General features: G+C 37.4%; 1 long non-coding RNA gene across 2 annotated transcripts; it reads right to left on the bottom strand.

Moving 5' to 3' along the window:
• Positions 1-16,874: 16,874 nt before the first annotated feature.
• Positions 16,875-21,554, bottom strand: LOC149109731 (uncharacterized). Of its 2 annotated transcripts, none has more exons than XR_016208558.1 (6): positions 21,450-21,554; positions 21,165-21,246; positions 20,180-20,263; positions 18,552-18,639; positions 17,881-17,950; positions 16,875-17,004 (listed from the first exon to the last, which is right to left on the bottom strand). It is a non-coding gene; the product is annotated as an uncharacterized LOC149109731 (long non-coding RNA). The 2 variants fall into 2 exon arrangements; XR_016208557.1 differs by lacking the exon at positions 16,875-17,004 and adding an exon at positions 17,024-17,704.
• Positions 21,555-22,265: the final 711 nt, after the last annotated feature.

The raw sequence follows: 22,265 nt of genomic DNA, 5'->3' as shown, positions 1-22,265 counted from the left end.
CAAACTACACAAGCTGATTATGTAACAGTCCCAGTCAATGTTGTGGTTTGTCAGTTGATGATGTACAGCAATGTGATTGTTGGCATCACGATTTCTCGTGGCTCGTTTGTGTTCAGTCAGTCTTGTGTTAAGGTTTCCGCCAGTCTCGCCAATGTAGGAAGCCTGGCAGTCGGAGCATTTGATCTTGTAAACCGCTCCCTGTCGGTTGCTGGGTTTGTCCCTGTCTTTAGCGTTGGTCTGTAAGTGTCGTAACGTAGTTGTAGGTTTGTGGGCTACACGGATGTTGTAGGGCTGTAGGATCCGTGAGATAGTCTCAGAAGTGCCCCTAATGTAAGGTATAGTCACTGTAGTAACAGGTGTTGAGTTCCTGTTATCAACCTTCATAATCTTTCAGAACAGACAAATTCATTCATAAGCCCATGAAATACCTCCATTCACAACATTGCAATAACAATTATTATTATTTTTCTCAGTTAGTACGCGCGCTGTGATTGGTCAATTTAGCGGACCGTATTCTCCTGTACGGCCCGCTAAAATTTAAAGCTGTTTTTGTTGCCAAAATGTTTCGTGATTTATTAAATCCGTTTTGAAATCACTAGCTATCCTTGCAATCTGATTGGCTCTCAATGGTGCGATTTATTCACGAATCGCACTATTTTTTGCTCTAAATCGCATCTTTTTCTCAGCCATTGAGAATGGGACAGTAAAACAAAACAACAAATCAGATTTCAATATTAGTTTAAAGTAAACAATAAAATTTCAGGAAAATGAAAGGCAAAAAGCCATTGTGTGGAGAATTTAGCAACTAGTATTGCCAAAACTTTGTTGTTATTGTGTTTTTTTTTCCAAAAAACTTGACGAATGTAATTAATTACAGTTTCTAAATGACGATTATCAGCTCCTTCAGGCTGAACACCTACTTTAATGGAAGTTTCCAACTTTCAGTGTCCATTTTGATGAATATTTTGGCGATTTTTCTTCAACATCTGCTCAAAATCCGTATGATACCGAGTCCAGTAAAACATAAACAAACGAAAACCACACAACAACAAATTCAGGGCCATCTCAAGAAGGTAGATGTTTCCAGGTTTCTGGTAGTTTCAAACGAAGCAACAAAAGAGCTCAATTCTGTCGCTGTGAATAAACATAGTCAAAATACACCCCGCTCCCCAAAACAGTGAATGAATGAACGTCTTACGAAGCTGGTGTTAGTCCCACCATCTTGGAAATATCTTGAAACAAATGGCGCCGCAAGAACTTGACAAGGTCCTGAGTATTGAGTCCTTCGCCGAGGTCACAAAAAGAAACGGAGATGATAACGAGCTGGACTCCCTTAAAATCATGCCATTAAACGGTATGAAAGAAAAAAACGTACCATCCACTGGGCATCGTGCACTCGAGGGAGTTTCACAACTCAAAAGAAATCTATCGCAGAATTACGCAGGATGCACCTTCAAATTCCTTCTCCAAAGACAATGAAAAGTCTCAGCCTCAAACACAGAAGAAAGAAAGACCTTCCATCATTGATTCAAGCGACGAGAATTGAACTTTTATACCTGAAGCAGACTATTTTCGTTCTGACTTCAAAACCGCTTGTTTCTTTGTCATGCTCGGATGAGTTTTCGTCACATGACATCGTTTTGCATACTAAATGAGACGTAAAGGCGTTTCCGGTTCCGCTTTTCTTTTAACAAACCGGCTACTGGAACAATACACCAAAAGTCTAAAAATTAAGGCGATAAAATTGTGCGATTTCAAAATGGATCTATAAAGTGGCAATTGAACTTCATGTCGCGCAATTTTGGTCTGAAATCATACTTGTGATTTCAAATCGAACTCGCGCTACGCGCTCGTTCGATTTTGAAATCACGCGTATCATTTCAGACCAAATTGCACTCCACTCAGTTCAATTACCATTATTTATCGCCAAGTGTCCTTGACATTTTTAACAAGTAAAAGTTTAAAACTTTCTTTTACTTCTAAAATTGTGTATTGAAACCTGCTAACGACTTAACAGTCACTTAACAATGATTTGAAATTGATTCGTTTTGCTTTCGAGGTGCGTCAGAAATTTGAAGCCGTTCCGCGTGAATAGAAATCGTTCCCGAGCCCGTCAGACACACAGTAGAGATATAAAAAATATCTTATTAACCTCGTTTTCTCGGTCCGTACTGTAAGTTACGGATCCTCGTTTTCCCCTTCGATTTATGGCCCGCGCGCTCGGTCCGTAACTTACAGTACGGCCCTCGAACTCGGTTAGTAAGAGGTATTACGAATCGCTCAAAGTTGAGTTTAAGGTGGCTCAAAACAGTAATATTTCCGGGAGACACCTGGGCTCTAGCATGCACTTCGGCATGAGGCATCACGCGATCATTCGAGGGTTTGCGAGATAGCGCGCGAGATTTAAAGTTCACAAAAATAAAAATAAAAAAACACGGCGGCTCGAGGCCTACTTCGTAAAACTTTGTTTCTGCCAGGTTTAGTAAGCTGTTTGCGTGATCACCTATTTTTAACTTCGAAAACATCCATCCTTCAGGCAATTTCAAAGGAAAACATCCTTTTAAACCGCTGTGCTGCAACGTAAACGATCCATCGTGCCGGCTATCAATCCAAAAAACTGCAGGAAAAAAACTACTCTTCAGGTTTTCTTCGTTCTTTGTACTTTGCTAGTCTCACCTCCGGGTATTTATGGTACTCTTCTTCTACCGCTTAGGCTGCTAACGACAACAGTTAAAAAAACACTTTTCGCGGACTATTCCCGTTAATTCGCGTGGAATTGCCGGCTTTACTGATCAGCGGACCGCCGTCTCGCATGCGCAAGGGGCGACCTTGCAAAGTCGAGATTTTAATTTTGCGCCTAGAAATAAACTACCTTATCCACGAAGCTAATATCTCAAAAACCGATCCGGTGACCCTGCTTTTTAATGCAAAAAAATATTCAACAGCAAAAGCGGAATGCATATGCGAAATTGTAAGAAAAAACTGTGGAAGACTTGGAAATTTCCATTTTTCTTAATTTAAGAAAAATCCACTCCACAGAATTTTGTATCATTTTGTCTGTTTCTTCTTCTGTGTTTAATAAAAAGATTTTTATAAAAAAAATATGGGGTCACTGGCTTAGTTTTTAAGATAGATGCAACTGATGGTAAAAAGTGGGTTAGGTTTGTTGCTATGCAACCGGACAGTCCAACCTTAATTTATGACTTAAACACAATGAAAGGCACAGTGGAGAGTTACCTTAAAAAATAGCACAGCCATTCAAAACAGTACAGTTCCAAGCCTGAAAAATCACACCTAGTTCTAGAAATATCAAAAAAACAGAAAACTGGTTTGAGCCACCTTAAGCCAAATTATTTCCTTTTTCACTTTCGTTAGAAATGTGTCTCTTGCTAGCCTGTATAACAGCCTCCCTCTCCAAAAGAGAAAGGGCGGCTGTGTCACAGGCTAGTCTTTCGCTGGATAAGCTGTTCTTTTACTGTGCAAAAACTGCATGACAGTTTTTATTCAGAACTGACCTTCATCGTCGGTCTCTCTCTGTGCTACCAAAGTGTCTAACTTCTCACTCATGTTCGCTATCTCACTTTTCATCTGTTGAAGTTTGTCTGAAAATTAACATCAGCTTTCGCTATCATTGCCATAGTTATGTCAAAATATATAGATAGACAAATATCGACGTTGGAAATTATCAAATTTCTGCCAGTTTGAACATGCAATAATTTACCAACATTAGTTGCTCAACAGTCATCCCGCCGCTTTTTCCGTTTGTTTATTAATGTATTAGTTGCTGTTTACTGATGAAGTTACAGGAGAACCTTTTTTTCTTGCCCAGTGATAAAATCTTTATAACTCCAAATATCTCAATTGACAACTACTGACCTTCATCTAGGAGTGATCCCAACTTTTTCACTTGATTTCCTATTTGCTCAAGTGTCTCTTTGAGGTTTTCTGCGGTGGAACAAAAGTCAGACTTAGTTTCAAGCTTATACAAGTTGCTCTTCGCACTCACGTTCAGTTTAACCATAACTATATTTTTTCGTTTCCTTCATTTTCGGAACTGTTGAAAACGTTGCTTAGTATTTAAAGCGATCATCATACAGGAGACAGATAAGCTGCCAGGAAATTATTATCAATTTACACTTCTTACTTTTGGTATAGGCTGTTGAGTAACCTTAAGAGAAACTTGATTAGTGGCATGAAAACAATTGTTTATTGGTGCCTTGCATTACCCTGTCAGTTAACACCTGGATGAAGAGAAAGCAGCCACCTTTCGTTTTTAAAAAGTACCAATTATTTAGAACTCTCTGTACTTGACTAAATTGTCAAATTCCCCATCCTCAGGCAACCCTTTATGATCAAATGTCCCCATGGTGGGGACCTACTACCAGTCAAATGCCTCCCGGAGGGGTGTGGCATGGGCGGGCTTGGAATTAACAGAGCCATTATTGTTTTGAGTGACTGATTACTATCAAGTTATAATAGAGCTCTGCTTTTACACATAAGGCTTAGCTAAATCTATTTGCACAATGCCATAGAAAATACAGCCAAACAGGATACAGGAAAGGTGTGGTATATTTGACGATAACAAATTCAACCTTCCCATCATGCGCCGCGCATATGTCACATTGATTGTGTTGGGCACTGTATTTTCAATGGCGTGGTATAAAGTAGTTATGCAAAGCTCTCTTCTGGTATAACATGGAAGTCATGGAACATCCCACTAATGTAACTTGTATTTTCTTGGTATATTACACACTCTTCCGTCTTAATTATAAGACTCATGTGTATACCAAGAAAATACAAGTGACTCGTGGGATATTCCATGGTATACCATTCAAAAACACTGCATAACTAGTATATATTACATACCTCGTTCAGGATCTGGATCCAAATGTTTCCGTTTCAAAGTACTTCTCGCCCCAGTGGAATCTCCACTGTCATGTGTACTTGCAGTGGCACTAGAGACTGCTGCTGTTATTCTTCCTGCTGGTATTGCACCAGCGGGCTGCTGAATGGCGAAAGGTCCTATAAAGATACGCAAAATGACTTAAATGAAATGAATCATCAAAGGGACCTAATGGTCCAAATGGGTTCCAGTGGATATTATACACTTACTGGTCCCAACGCTAATGGATAGTTTTGTTTTACCGAGAATCTTGATGTTCCCTGAGACGAAGTCAAGGAAAACATCGAACCCATTAATCCAGTCGACAACAGGCCATAAAACCCCGTATGAGGGGTTCTTTAAATAAAAAAATGACTGACTCAGAGCTTCTGTTCAGGCCACCTCAAAGTGGACACAATAAAGAGGTGGCTGTATTTACGGGGTGGCTGTGAGGCAGGGTTCCATTCTAAAACTGCAAAAATCTATGCTAATTTAATCAAAACACTATCTTGTCATGATCTCCTTGTTCAAACTTAAAGAATTATTAATGACTTCGAGAAGGATTTATCCCAAAATCCTTACTTCAATCATTAATTATTTGTATTGTTTCTAAAATTCTTCTCAGAACAAAGTTTTAAATCCAAGACGGTAGAAATTTTCAAATGTGACATTTACATGTTATGTGACATCATGAAAAACAATTGCTTTTATCACTTAACTACTGTAGACAAGTATGAATGCTTAACATGCGACTTAGGTTAGGTAACTATTGAGGGACCAGGGATGGGGAGGGGGCATAAAATTACCCATCTTAATACAAAAGGGAGAAAGGCTCAGTTAAATAGGGTAATTATTATTGACTACAAGTAAATGACTGCATTCTTAAAACTTCCATTTTAGGTTACTAAGTAGCCATTTCCTCTTTAAGGAAATATTACTTTGTACTGGCAACAGCGTAATCTTTGGTGAAACACATCAGTGTGACTCAGACAGGAAAACCTTTGAAAAGTAATTGAAATCTTTGGACATCTTGAGTAATATTTGAGTTATCTTCGAAAATCCTGGCACTCACAAGTTAAAAGTCTCATGCCTATGAGACAAAAGGAACAAAGTTGGCAGGTATATTACACTGCAAGTGAGTGACATCTTGAGTTGAACTACTAAATTTTCATGCAACTGATAAAATTCCATCAAATTAAGTTGTCACTGAAAATAGTAACCTTAAGAGAAACTTGATTAGTGACATGAAAAAAATTGTTTATTGGTGCCTTGCATATAATACCCTGTCAATTAACCTTTAATTTGCACCTGGATAAAGAGAGGTGCTGTAACAGCAAATTTTGTTGCCTGACAACATGACAAATTAACCCCATCCAGACTTCTTGATCTGGAGTACATCACACTTAAACCATTAGACTACTGGAACAGCACTTAACATTGTAAAAAATACTTACCATTAATGTAGCAAAACTGCTCTGCCAAGTCTTGGCGTTGTACAAGTTCGTGGCTTAATGCATCACACAAGTCCTTGTATGTTGCTGCTGAAGAAACGTTTCCTTGTTTCCAGTGCTTTAACATGTGGTATACCTTTTCAGACAGTTGGTTGTGAGCTTGATTTATTTGTTCAAGCTGTGGATCACTGAGCCCAAGGCGACGCCCAAGTGGTCTCCAGTTTACAATTTTGTTACCCAGTACTTCTAATTCATAATCTGTGGGTGTGCCATTTCTTACTACAAAGAGAAATAATGGTTCAAATTTATAGCTGAACTGCTGTTGTTGCTCTCAATACTTAAAATTAAGGCTTTGACCTATTTTAAGTAATTAAATATTTTTACTATCGCACAGCTACCTCAGTGTGTTTACAGAATTTAACTAGGAAAACCTGAATATATATATTTGGCTGAAGAACAAAACAAAATCTTTGTAATGTCAGAATTAGTTGCCATGACAACAAACGGTACCATGTTTAAGCTATCACAACTTTAAAATTAGTAGGTGAAAGTTTATTTTTACATAATTAAACATTTTTACCAAGTTGACTTGTGAGCTTCTCTTCCAAGTCCGCGATGCCAGAAACACGGCACATCATTATGAGTTAATTTTAAAAAACTCAAACAGACCTAGAAAAAACTTAGTTTTGACAAATCTGCTTTCCCTTCGCTACAAAATAAAACAATTTACATTAAAAATACCCTCTAAAAGCAAGTATTTTAGCCAATATGAAAAATCAATTTCACACTGATGTGCAGCTCATGATACTGTCCCTTTAAATAATTGAATAATGTTTTTCTGTTGGGGACATGTGGAAATCTTACTTGAAATACCTCTTTCCCTTCCAACTCTTTGTGCATATTACTACTTGTGACTCTCCTTGATGGCCACTCAGATCGCCAATAAAATCTAAAACAACTATTATGAACAAACATTAATTAAAAATAATACAAATCGATACTCACATGTACTTGTTCCGGGTACAGCTTCCTGTGAGGATTGGAGAGGACAAATTTCATTCATGTCTACAGCTCCGTGGGCATACGATTGGTCAGAAGTGCCAATGAAGTCGCTGAACAAATTGAAAGTTATTCATGCACCATCTTTCAGGAAATGCTGTCCTTCTTCTCGTGTCAACTTCAAAGACCTTACATCAACTTAACCTGTCCCACTGTCACCAATAAATGTATATACACCATTAAGAATAAGAAAAACAAGTAAATAAAACTCATTTACCTGTAACATTTAAGCATGGAACTTTAAAACGAACATGATAATAATGGGTTTAAGACAAAGCCAAAGATTGAACATACAATTGTCTGGCAAACAGGCATGATAAGGAGGATGTAATGCACAAGTGAACACTGAATCCTTTAAGCCTGCAGTGACCAGGACTGATCACCGATAATACACCACAAATGTACATAAAAAAGCTTGAGCTGCAATTTTTCTTCTCACGTCCGTCCGGATACATTCGTTGTGTAATGAAGTCTAAATAGGGAGATTGGTTACAAACTCTTTCTATCGCAGTTTGTAAGTTACAGTCTTTCAAATACACTTGATAACTGCTGGTCTGTGTATATCGTCAGCGTTAAAGCAGTCTTGTAATTGTCTCATTAAAAATAGTTTAGAACTGTGTTGAATATAGCGAAAGTCAAAGAGTACTACATCAAAAACACAATTTTCTTAAAAAAGGTATCCAAATTGAGAAAAGTAAGCAAGTTGAAGGCTTTCCACCTTTGTTGTTTTAGACCAATTAACATAATGCAGACAAACACTTCTAAATAAAACCTACAGTAATAATCACACAAACTACTGAATACATGTGACGTGAGAATTTTTGTTTTCACAATTTTCTTACCTTAAGAGAAGTTCCGAAGTAGTGGAGTTTTTTTTTTAATCCGTTTTAAATGACACAGTATCAGTCAGTCACCTGAAGGAGTTAATACAACTGTAGAAATGAACAGGTTGTCTCTAATTTACGCATACTTTAAATAGCCATCTTTGGTTTAGTATTTCTACAACAAGATAATTGTCATGTGAAAATGAAATCCACTGGATCAATTGTTTTACAACTATCATCAGTCTATTAAAGCACATGTATTCATTTCAACTGGGCAATTCGATTTCTCTCTGTGGCTTAATTAATCATCTTAAGTTAGCTCTGGTGCAATATTATTTCGTAGTGTTGTGAATATCACATTTTTCAAGTTATTCTTATAAATGTGCGTGATAATTACTGCTTGTCTGTTGATATCTTTAGCGTTGACGCCTTCGGCGCACTACAGCGAAACTATTGTTGTTGCTTAATAGTCTTGTATGGCTCACTGAAACAGCTACAACTCTTTTGAACATAAATAAATTAAGTCGCACTAGTAGAGAATCACAAAACAGGATTATTTTATTGGCCAGTTGACAAGCATAGCAAATCAAGTTTTTGACGAATTGTTTTCTCCAACAAATTGTCAAAAGCAAGCGAGTAAAACAATCCAACGTTGTTGTTTTAGACCCATACATATGCAGACAAACGCTGCTAAATATATTTATCTATGTAAATCACACAGACTAGAATTCACATATTATAATTTTTTTCCATAATTTTCTTACCTTAAAGAGAAGTTCTGTAGTTGCCCAGTTGTTTTGAATTCTCAGTGTTGAAAATGGTTATGTGTAAGTCCGTCACCATGGAGTAACAACTGTAGAAACAACAGGTTGGCTCTTAAATCTCTTAGGTAAGATATAAAACACTTGCTCTATTAATAGCTTGGTCAAAATTTAAAATGTGGCTGCGAACAAATTCACTCACTAATTTTAGCAAGCAAGTAAGTGAAAAGATTTCCGCCTTTGTTGTTTTAGACCAATTAACATATGCAGACAAACACTTCTAAATAAGACCTAGAGTAATAATCACACAAACTAACTTAACTCAATACATGCTGATATCAGAATTTTTGTTTTCACAATTTTCTTACCTTAAGAGAAGTTCTGAAGTCGAGGAGTTTTATTTAAATCCGTTTTAAATGACACAGTATCAGTCAGTCACCTGAAGGAGTTAATACAACTGTAGAAATAAACAGGTTGTCTCTAATTTACGCATACTTTAAATAGCCATCTTTGGTTTAGTATTTCTACAACAAGAAAATTGTCAGGTAAAAATGAAATCCACTGGATCAATTGTTTTACAACTGTCATCTGTCTATTAAAGCATATATATTCATTTAAACTGGGAAATTCGATTTCTCTCTGTGGCTTAATTAATCATCTTAAGTTAGCTCTGGTGCAATATTATTTCGTAGTGTTGTGAATATCACATTTTTCAAGTTATTCTTATAAATGTGCGTGATAATTACTGCTTGTCTGTTGATATCTTTAGCGTTGACGCCTTCGGCGCACTACAGCGAAACTATTGTTGTTGCTTAATAGTCTTGTATGGCTCACTGAAACAGCTACAACTCTTTTGAACATAAATAAATTAAGTCGCACTAGTAGAGAATCACAAAACAGGATTATTTTATTGGCCAGTTGACAAGCATAGCAAATCAAGTTTTTGACGAATTGTTTTCTCCAACAAATTGTCAAAAGCAAGCGAGTAAAACAATCCAACGTTGTTGTTTTAGACCCATACATATGCAGACAAACGCTGCTAAATATATTTATCTATGTAAATCACACAGACTAGAATTCACATATTAAATTTTCTTTCCATAATTTTCTTACCTTAAAAAGAAGTTCTGCAGTTGTGCAGTTGTTTTGAATTCTCAGTCTTGAAAACGACAATGTGTAAGTCAGTCACCAAGAAGTAACAACTGTTTATAGAAACAACAGGTGGGCTCTTAAATCTCTTAGGTAACATATAAAACACTTATCTCGCTACGAACAAATAAATTAAGCAGCAAATTAATATTGAGATCAAAATTAAGAAAGATGTGCTTTTTCGCATTGGGTTTATGGCTCTAAAGCACAAGAGAATAATTCCTTACAAGGAAATTGTATCTGCTAACATTTCAATCTAGCTTCTTAACTTTCACCAAGGACATCAGTCGTTCAGTCTTTAATCTTTAATCTTTAATCATTATTTACACACGGTAAAAACATTAGGTAGAAAAAATGACATAATAATGACTAAAAATCCAAATCTTCACATCATATTAACTTGCATTAATATGCCAGGCATGATAAGAATATAATCCACCAGTGAATATCGACTGTTTAATTAAAGCGGCTTTTTCTGATCATTGCTGATAACCGGTAAATACATAAAAACGCTAGCTAATTATATTTTCCGTCTAGATATATCCGTTGTGTAATGGAGTCTGTGGAAATTGGCTACAAACATTGTCTATCGCATTTGATTTTGCAAGTTACTCTTTCGAATGTGCGTGATAACTGCTTGCTTGTTTATGCCTTCAGCGTTGAAGCTTTCCGCGCTACAGTGAGGCTATTGTTTTTGCTTAGTCTTGTAGGGTTCACTGAAAGAGCTAGAACTTTTTTGAATATAAATGAAGTCACAGAGTACAGAATCAAATAACAGGATCATATTATTGGCCGGTAATAACAAACATACACTGCGGTAAATGAAGTGTTCGAAAAATTGGTGTCTACAACAAATTGAGAAAAGTAAGGAAGGAAAAGCTTTCTAACTTTGTTGTTTTAGACCAATAGATATATTATGCAGAGAAACACTGCTGAATATAACCTTTTAATTACACAGACTAGAATGCACATATCAGATATTTTTCACAATTTTCTTACCTTGCAGAGAGGATCTATGGTCATGCAGTTGTTTTTTTAACTCACTTGAAAACGAGCCAGTGTCAGTCACCAAGGAGTTTATACATCTGTAGAAAGAAACAGGTTGGCTCAAATCGACGAAACATTTACTGATTACATTTGCTTTTAGTCAAAATTGAAAGAATTGATGCTAACAAAGCAGCAATGAGATCCAAAATTTAAACTTTAAAGTTAACCCATAAGAAAGATTTGCTTTTTCGCGCTGGGTTTTATCGCAGTTGCGTCAAGAGAAACCTTTACAACTTGAGCCAGGCAAAAAGACAGCAATACTGATTACTATCAAGTAAAATGCTAAACTTACTGCTCGCTAGTAAATACTGATTACTGATTAATTGTAAATACTCCCCGGTTTAAGGAAGTAATGTACCATAAACTAAGATAAAGAACTCGATTATAAATCACAACAGCAGATCATATATGTGTCTTCAATCTGTAATTAATCTAACAATCAAGTATCTTCAAGTTTATGTGGCCCTTAGCTTTTGTTGTAAAGTAAACTTACGCGTTCACCGGAAAAAATACAAATGAAATCACGAGTTTAGGTTGATCTGATGTCGCTAAAGTTTGCTGGTAATTGAACTAATGATTCTACCCCTAGCGATGAAATTGTTCCCTGACAAACGCTGATGAGTTTGTTTAGGGCAACTGAGTCGTTCATGATCAATGCTTGCGAAACGTAGAAATAGGCTAGATTTTCCGCTTTCAGTTCTGTGAATGCTTACGTGTCTCGAGTTTTATAAACTTGGAACTGAAGTGCTGGTTATGAAAGATACCTAGGTAACAAATTAATTGACATTCAATTAAAAACTATTAAACAATTAACCACAAGTTCAGAAATGAGTAAGGTTTTCTCATCTTTGTTGCTTGTATGAACGCGCCAAATTTTGCTCGTTCCTAAAATGTCTAAAATGTGCTTACGTTTGATAATTTAATTTCACTCATCCTGCTTACCTGAAATGTTAAAGCTTCTCCTGGAACCAGAATCAGTCACTTTGACGTATGCAATAGATCGGCAGTCATCATAAATGTACCACTGTGGCCATGAACAAGAGATATATTCCTATATAGAACGAACATCTACTTAGTAACTTGAATTAGAATCCTACTGTCGAGTGATTGGCAAAACAGTGATTCCGTACAGTCACGCGAACTGAAGTATTCTCAGTAGCAAAATGTTCTTTTAATAACCAGTGGCCTCTTTTAGCTTAGTGTTTTCATCTAAAGTAATATACTAACCTTCTATGATCACGTCCAGCGATACAATGGAAAACCGCTCCCCGATCCTCCCCGAGCAGATGGGGGTTCAAACATTTTTGAACGTTTTCAGGCAAAGCGCAGATCATTCGAGCAAAAGTACACGGGAGAAAACATTCTAAAACTGAGGTAGTCAAGGCCGGGCTTCTAGGCTACTCTGACGTTCGCCTTGTCTGGAAAGGGCATATATCGTTTAAATGTGAGTCGTGAAAAAAAAGGGCGTTTGAAAAGGGGGGTTTGGAATGGCTCCAAACTGAGCCGTTTCAAATTTTTTTTGAACTTTTCGTACGAGGAAGAGTTAAAGTAATACTGCCCTAAAATATGGCAATGTTCATTAAAAATTCCATTTTTTTGAACATGCAAGAAGACCCTTCAACGCTTATTAAAAACATTTTGAAATGATCTTTTCGTATTTACCTCTAGATAAGTGTGAAATGTACACAGTGGTAAAAGTTTTTTTACGTATCAACGGCCAGAGCAACGGCTTTTTTGCAGTAAGAACATGACCAAAAACATGGATTAGTTTTCACATATATGAACGATACTTTGTAGTAAGATTGTAGAGATGCACAACTCTATTGGTATAATAACTTGGGAAAAGCTTTGCCTAATTTACCACCACAGGCTCATTCATTTCCCTGATGAAAAGGTACATTTCCTACAACTGCGGTAACTTTTTCAAAATGGAACAACCATTACACTCCCCCACCCCTCGCGATCCAATTTGCACCCCATCTGCAATTTTTGGCTTGTTTAAATGTTTAATCCATCATGTAAGAAATGTTTAGTGCATTTTTCTCAAGCGTCTACTTTTGTACCAACTGACTTCACGCCATTGTAAGATAATGGTTTGGCATTGACTATTTTTGATGTTTCGTTCAAGACGTTTCTTCATCAGTTGAAATATTAACGTTAGTACGCGTGATTCAAAAAGCAGCACGTCGAACGCGCGCTGAGGAAGATTCCGGGTGAAGTTTCATGGAAATGTAGCGGGAGACTTATGCGCGTGCCAAAGACTTGCAGACTTCTGGGATGGCGATGTGGTCATTTCCAGATTGCGGATCCTTTATTGACATCCAGGCTTCCATGAAGAGTCGCTCGTGGAAGTTAGTTAGTAGTTAGCCTCATTTTTTGAAGTGTCAGAGTTGTTGGATATGAGGCTAACTTTCACGAGCGAGTAAAACAATCCAACGATGTTGTTTTAGACCCATACATATGCAGAAAAACACTGCTAAATATATTTACCTATTTAAATCAGTCACACAGACTAGAATTCACATATTATAATTTTTTCCATAATTTTCTTACCTTAAAGAGAAGTTTTGTAGTTGTCCCGTTGTTTTGAATTCTCAGTCTTGAAAATGACTATGTGTAAGTCAGTCACCAAGGAGTAACAACTGTAGAAACAAACAGGTTGGCTCTTAAATCTCTTAGGTAACATATAAAACGCTTATGTCGCTACGAACAAATAAATTAAGCAGCAAATTAATACTGAGATCAAAAATAAGAAACATGTGCTTTATCGCATTGGGTTAATGGCTCTAAAGCACTTGAGAATAATTCCTTACAAGGAAATTTTATCTGTTAACATTGTAATCTACCTTCTTAACTTTCACCAAGGAGAAAGCAGTCGTTCAGTGTTTACGAGTCAACACTGATGTGCTACATTAGCCATTATGAATTTCGTCTTACTGAAAAGACAACGCAGAAACACAAACAAAAACCGGACTCTGTAAATTGGGAGCTGGTTTCCATTAACAGTTTACTACATGGCACTTTTGACCATAAAGACTGAATAAGAACAACATATAAACATGCCAGTTAGCCAGTAAATGAAGCATGTTTATAATATATACAACAGGGTTCGCACCATATCTCAGAAACAAATAATTCCAGAACTTTTCCAGGACTCAGATTGATTCTTCCAGGAGTCTAAAAGTCACATTAACCATGTCATTCCCAAGATCTCAATGTTAATTCTCCTTATTGTCTGCCATACATTTCATTTTATTACTTGAGTTTAACAGATTTCCAGAACTTTTCACGACCTGAGGAGCCGTTTTTCCTGGACTTTCCACTTCTGGAAAATGCCACAATAAAATTCTAGGACTTTCCAGGTTTTCCAGGACCAGTACGAACCCTTTATAAAGATGGGTTTAATAAGACAAATCCAAAGATTCAACAGTAGTGTTTTGCAAACAGGCATGATAAGCATGTAATCCATCAGTGAATATTGACTGTTTAATTAAAGCGGCTTTTTCTGATCATTACCGATAACCGGTAAATACATAAAAAACGCTAGCTAATCATATTCTCCGTCTAGATATATTCGTTGTGTAATGGAGTCTGTGGAAATTGGCTACAAACTCTTTTTATCGCATTTGATTTTGCAAGTTACTCTTTCAAATATGCGTGATAACTGCTTGTCTGTTTATATCTTCAGCACCGAAGCTCTCGGCGCTACAGGGAAGCTATCGTTTTTGCTTAGTCTTGTATGACTCACTGAAACAGCTAGAGCTTTTTTGAATATAAATAAAGTCACAGTGTACAGAATCAAAAAACAGGATCATGTTATTGGCCGGTAATAACAAACATACATCGCAGTAAATGAAGTGTTCGAAAGATTGGTGTCTACAACAAACTGAGAAAAGTAAGGAAGCAAAAGCTTTCTAGCTTTGTTGTGTTAGACAAATACATATATTCAGGGGCACCCAACGGATCGTTTCGGTAAATTATCTGTTCGGAAGGCCTTTAATCCCCTCTGATTTTCTTGAGAGAATTGGCACCTCGAACTTTCGTGATATGAGAAATTTAATGTCTGTTGTTTTCGGACTGTTGAAAATGTCGTTTTGAGTACCGAAAAAAGGTCAGCTATCATTTTCGGAAAGGCGATAAGACCTAAGGTTTTCGGGAAATGGACAAAAAAGCCCTAATAAATTCGAGAATACTCAAGTTCCCCTAGAATATCCGAACAGATAAAATTTCTTTAGTGCAACCTAAAATTAACCTACAGAGCTTTAAAAGTAATCCAGATAGCCTAAAACAGCATCTAACAGCATTAGAGAGAAAACGGTCGTTGGGTGCCCCTGATATATTATGCAGAGAAACACTGCTAAGTATAAACTTTTAATTGCACAGACTAGAATGCGCATATCAGATTTTTTTCAAATTTTCTTACCTTGCAGAGAGGTTCTGTGGTTATGCAGTTGTTTTTTAATTCACTTGAAATCGAGCCAGTGTCAGTCACCAAGGAGTTTATACAACTGTAGAAACAAATAGGTTGGCTCAAATCTGACGAAACATTTACTGATTACATTTGCCTTTAGACAAAATTGAAAGAATTGATGCTAACAAGGCAGCAATAAGATCCAAAATTGAAACTTAAAAGTTAACCCATAAGAAAGATTTGCTTTTTCGCGCTGGGTTTTATCGCAGTTGCGTCAAGAGAAACCTTTACAAATTGAGTCAGGCAAAAAGACAGCAATACTAATTACTATCAAGTAAAATGCTAAACTTACTGCTCGCTAGTATATACTGATTACTGATTTATTGTAAATACTCCCCGGTTTAAGGAACCTCGGCCATAAACTACGATAAAGACAGTGAAGAACCCCATTATAAATCACGACAGCAGATCATATATGTGTTCAATCTGTAATTAATCTAAGAATCAAGTATCTGCAAGTTTTTGTGGCCCTCAGCTTTTGTTGTAAAGTAAACTTATGCGTTCACCGCAAAAATGCACATGAAATCACGATTTAGGTTGATCTGATTTCGCTTAAGTTTGCTGGTAATTGAACTACTGATTCTACCCCTAGCGATGAACTTGTTCCCTGACATACGCTGATGAGTTTGTTTAGGACAACTGAGTCGTTCATGATGAATGCTTGCGAAACGTAGAACGAGGCCAGATTTTCCGTTTTCAGTTCTTTGAATGCGTACGTGTCTCGAGTTTTATAAACTTGGGACCGAAGTGCTGGTTATGAAAGATAGCTAGGTGGCAAATTAATGGACATTCAATTAAAAGCTACTAAACAATTAACCACAACTTCAGAAATGAGTAAGGTTTTCTCATCTTTGTTGCTTGTTAACGCTGCCCAATTTTGCTCGCTCCTAAAATGTCTAAAATGTGCTTACGTTTGATAATTTAATTTCACTCATCCTGCTTACCTGAAATGTTAAAGGAGGGGGGCGTGAGGTTTTGCGTTGATGCGGTTTTGCGTTATTTTTGGTGCGGTTTTGCGGAAATCTTTATTTTAACCTGCGGTATTGCGGTTTAATAAGACTAAGCGGTTTGCGATTTCATAAATTTTCGGTCGTGGTAATCGGTAAAAAAGAGTCTGCAGCCGTCTGCGTCTACTCGGATCCTGACGCTTCCGATGACTTTTGATCTCTTGTTTATGTTTTGCAAGGGACCATTGTTGTGCAAGCAAGCTTTGCTGTTTGTAATTTCCGCTTTTTCCAGTTAATAATTGGTACGAGTAACCATTTTATCCAATGATACGTCGACTTGTTGACTTTCCGGGCTGGGAATCTTTCGCTCGGATTTCCTACAGTGTTTGCCGTGGCCTCGTGCGGGACAATGTCTGCCGAGCAAGAAGAAGTGGTTATGAGGATGGTCGGGAAGAGATGATGTTACTTAAAGGAGAGATTGGAAGATCAGCAACGTTTCTTCTGGGAGGAAGAACTCGCTTCTGGAGAGTTATACGCTTCAACAATTGTTTGCTTTACTGAACACTTCATGGGGCTGACTACGTTGTCTTCGGGTCATTCAAAACTCTTCTTGGAAAATTTTAAATGAAATTTAAGGTTGATTCAGTCGAATTGCGATATAAAATGGAAGTTCCGAGCTCGTATTCGGGATATTTGAGCTTGAAAACTAGCGTCTTGACGAATTTTCACCAAACAATAAAGTCGCGGAAAGACTGCGTTGTGTAACATTCGAGTGGTGTCCAGTGCTGAAGTCGTAAACATCGATGTTTTTCGATTAGGTAACTCAACAGTATTCGTGCGTGCGCGAGAGCACTTATATTAGTTCCACAGCTAGAAGTAATGATGAAGGCACCGTAGCACATTTGTAACTACGGTTTCGGTATTTTGGTAAATTTCCATGCGGTATTGCGGTTTTTTACGTTTTTTTACGCGGTTTTGCGGTTTTTGGACCCCCCTTACGCCCCCCTCTTAGAGCTTCTCCTGGAACCAGAATCAGTCACTTTGACGTATGCAATCGATCAGCAGTCATCATAAATGTACCATTAATTGTGGTCATGAACAAGAGATATATTCCTACATAGAACGAACACCTACTTAGTAACTTGAATTAGAATCCCACTGACGAGTGATTGGCAAAACAGTGATTCCGTACAGTCACGCGAACTGAATTATTCTCAGTAGCAAAATGTTCTTTTAATAACCAGTGGCCTCTTTTAGCTTAGTGTTTTCATCTAAAGTAATATACTAACCTTCTATAATCACGTCCAGCGATACAATGGAAAACCGCTCCCCGATCCTCCCCGAGCAGAAGGCTGTTGTCTGAAAAGATCAGAATCTGCAATGATTACGATATCAGAAGGACTTAAGCGAAACGTTATAAACGGGACCCACGATCCGTATAACAATCTGTAGCGCTAACCTTGGCTGTTTCCACGGATCAATAGTGCCGAGCTGAGAGGCTCCCCCCGTCCCCATGGGGTACTCCCGTATGGTTTTGTAGCCGGTTTGGTCTCAAATAGGATATGGCTTTTGCGCTCTAGTCCTGAATTGGGTGCGGTATTTTTCGTTGATATCTTCAGCGTTAATGCCTTCCGCACTACAGTCAGGCTATTGTTTTTGCTTAGTCTTGCATGGCTCACTGAAACGGCTAGAACTCTTTTGAATATAAATAAAGTCACACTTGTAAAGGATCACAATTTTACAGAATTATGTGATTGGCCAGTTACCAGCATAGCAAATCAAGTTTTCGATGAATTGTGAATTCTCCAACAAATTGTCAAAAGGAAGCAAGTAAAACAATCCAACTTTGTTGTTTTAGACCCATACATATGCAGACAAACACTGCTAAATATAACCTATTTTAATAAAATCACACAGACTAGAACTGACATATTATAATTTTTTTTCATAATTTTCTTACCTTACAGATAAGTTCTGTAGTTGTGCAGTTGTTTTGAATTGTCAGTGTTGAAAATGACTTGTGTAAGTCAGTCACCGAGGAGTTACAACTGTAGAAACAAACAGGTTGGCTCTTAAATCTCAACTTATAAAACACTTGCTCTAATAGCCTAGTCAAAATTCAAAATGTTGCTGCGAACAAAGCAGCATATAAGACATCGAAAATAAGAAAGATGTACGGTTTTCGCATTGGCTTTATCGCTCTAAAGCACATGAGAATATTCCTTACAAGGAAATTGTATCTGCTAACATTTCAATCTAGCTTCTTAACTTTCACCAAGGAGAAAACAGTCGTTCAGTGTTTACGAGTCAACACTCAGGTGTGCTAGATTAGCCATTATGAATTTCATCTTACTTAAAAGACTTAACGCAGAAACACAAACAAAAACCAGACTCTGCAAATTTGGAGCTGGTTTCCATTTAACAAATTGACATCAGTTTTTTATGCGTCAGACTGTCCTGTTATTAATCATGAACTTCGTCATAACATTGTCAAAGTAGCTGTGGATCCACGAGGGAACAGTTTAGTGGATCCGCATACTACTTCGACAATGTTATGACGAAATTCATTGTTAATAACAGGATAGACTCATGAAAAACTGACCTCACTTTTTTTACAATAACTGTCAGTTTGCCAGCAAATGAAGCATGTTTATAATATAACAGGGTTCGCAGCGTATTTCAGAAAAAAATTTCCAGGACTTTTCTAGGACTCAATGATTCATTTCCAGGAGTCTAAAATTCACATTAACTATGTCATTCCCAAGATCTCAATGTTAATTCTCCATACTGTCTGCCATACATTTCACTTTATTACATGAGTTTAACAGATTTCCAGAACTTTTTAGGATCTGAGGGGCCGTTTTTCCAGGACTTTCCCGTTCTGGAAAATGCCACAATAAAATTCTAGAACTTCCAGGTTTTCCACGACCCGTGCGGACCCTGTATAAAGGTGGGTTTAACAAGACAAACCCAAAGATTCAACAGTTATGTTTAGCAAACAGGCATGATAAGAATGTAATCGATCAGTGGACATTGACTGTTTAACTAAAGCGGCTTTTTCTGATCATTTTACTGATAACCAGTAAATACATAAAAAAGGCTAGCTAATTATATTCTCCGTCTAGATATATTCGTTGTGTAATAGAGTCTGTGGAAATTGGCTACAGACTCTTTCTATCGCATTTAATTTTGCAAGTTACTCTTTCAAATGTGCGTGATAACTGCTTGTCTGTTTATATCTTCAGCGTTGACGCTTTCCGCGCTACAGTAGTGAAGCTATTGTTTTTGCTTAGTCTTGTATGACTCACTGAAACAGCTAGAACTTTTTTGAATATAAATAAAGTCACAGTGTACAGAATCAAAAAACAGGATCATGTTATTGGCCGGTAATAACAAACATACACTGCGGTAAATGAAGTGTTCGAAAGATTCAGGTGTCTACAACAATTGAGAAAAGTAAGGAAGCAAAAGCTTTCTAACTTTTAGACCCGGCAATACATATATTATGCAAAGAAACACTGCTAAATATAACCTTTTAATTGCACAGGCTAGAACGCACATATCATATTTTTTTCAAAATTTTCATACCTTACAGAGAGATTCTTTGGTCATGCAGTTGTTTTTAACTCACTTGAAAACGAGCCAGTGGCAGTCACCAAGCAGTTTACACAACTGTAGAAACAAATAGGTTGGCTCAAATCTGACGAAACATTTACTGATTACATTTGCTTTTAGTCAAAATTGAAAGAATTGATGCTAACAAAGCAGCAATGAGATCCAAAATTGAAACTTAAAAGTTAACCTATAAGAAAGATTTGCTTTTTCGCGCTGGGTTTTATCGCAGTTGCGTCAAGAGAAACCTTTACAAATTGAGTCAGGCAAAAAGACAGCAATACTAACTACTATCAAGTAAAATGCTAAACTTACTGCTCGCTAGTATATACTGATTACTGATTAATTGTAAATACTCCCCGGTTTAAGGAACTTCGGCCATAAACTACGATAAAGAACCCGATTATAAATCACGACAGCAGATCATATATGTGTCCTCAATCTGTAATTAATCTAAGAATCCAGTATATGCAAGTTTATGTGGCCCTCAGCTTTTGTTGTAAAGTAAACTTATGCGTTCACCGGAAAATTACAAATGAAATCACGAGTTTAGGTTGATCTGATTTCGCTTAAGTTTGCTGGTAATTGAACTACTGAATCTACCCCTAACAATGAAGTTGTTCCCTGACAAACGCTGATGAGTTTGTTTAGGATAACTGAGTCGTTCATGATCAACGTTTGGGAAACGTAGAAACAGGCTAGGTTTTCCGCTTTCAGTTCTTTGAATGCGTACGTGTCTCGAGTTTTATAAACTTGGGACCGAAGTGCTGGTTATGAAAGATAGCTGGGTGACAAATTAATGGATATTCAATTAAAAGCTGCTAAACAATTAACCACAACTTCAGAAATGAGTAAGGTTTTCTCATCTTTGTTGCTTGTTAACGCCGCCCAATTTTGCTCGCTCCTAAAATGTCTAAAATGTACTTACGTTTGATGATTTGATTTCACTCATCCTGCTTACCTGAAATGTTAAAGTTTCTCCTGGAACCAGAATCAGTCACTTTGACGTATGCAATAGATCGGCAGTCATCATAAATGTACCACTGTGGCCATGAACAAGAGACATATTCCAACATAGAATGAACATCTACTTAGTAACTTGAATTAGAATCCCACTGTCGAGTGATTGGCAAAACAGTGATTCCGTACAGTCACGCGAACTGAATTATTTTCAGTAGCAAAATGTTCTTTTAACAAACAGTGGCCTCGTTTAGCCTAGTATTTTCATCGAAAGTAATATACTAACCTTCTATAATCACGTCCAGCGATACAATGGAAAACCGCTCCCCGATCCTCCCCGAGCAGAAGGCTGTTGTCTGAAAAGATCAGAGTCTGCAATGATCACGAGATCAGAAGCACTCAAGCAAAACGTTATAACCGGAACCCACGATCCGTATAACAGTCTGTCGCGCTAACCTTGGCTGTTTCCACGAATCAATAGTGCCGAGCTGAGAGGCTCGCCCCGTCCCCATGGGGTACTCCTGTATGGTTTTGTAGCCGGTTTGGTCTCAAATAGGGTATGGCTTTTGCGCTCTAGTCTTGAATTGAGTGAGGTATTTTTTCCAATAAGCAACTTTTTCATCATTGCCTACAAGACCATAGGGGGAGGGGGTGGGGCGAGACTGCAGCCCCTCCAGTTTCAAACATTTTTGAAAGTTTTCGGGCAAAGCGCTGATCATTGGAGCAAAAGTACACAGGAGAAAACATCATAAAAGATAGTCGAGGCCAGGCTTTTAGGCTACTTACTCTGACAAGAGTAAAAACAAGATGGATATTATTTCCATCGACAAAACAATGACAAAAGAATCATAGCAAACGACGATCAAGACTTCTTGTGGTGGCTCTGAAAAGGGGCGTTTGGAATGGCTCCAAAATGAGCCGTTTTAAATTTTTTGTGAACTTTTCGTACGAGGAAGAGTTAAAGTGGCACTACCCTAAAATATGGCGATGTTCATAGAAAATTCCATTTTTTGAACAGGCAAGAATTAAGACCCTTGAACTCTTGTAAAAACATTTTGAAACGATCTTTCCGTATTTACCTCTAGATAAGTGTGAAATTTAA

The sequence above is a fragment of the Orbicella faveolata genome, unplaced genomic scaffold (assembly GCF_042242905.1).
Source record: "Orbicella faveolata isolate gen_17 unplaced genomic scaffold, um_ofav_v1 contig_25, whole genome shotgun sequence".
Lineage (NCBI taxonomy): Eukaryota > Metazoa > Cnidaria > Anthozoa > Scleractinia > Merulinidae > Orbicella > Orbicella faveolata.
The sequence above is the reverse complement of the archived record's forward strand: the minus strand, read 5'-3'. Positions and strand labels throughout refer to the sequence as shown.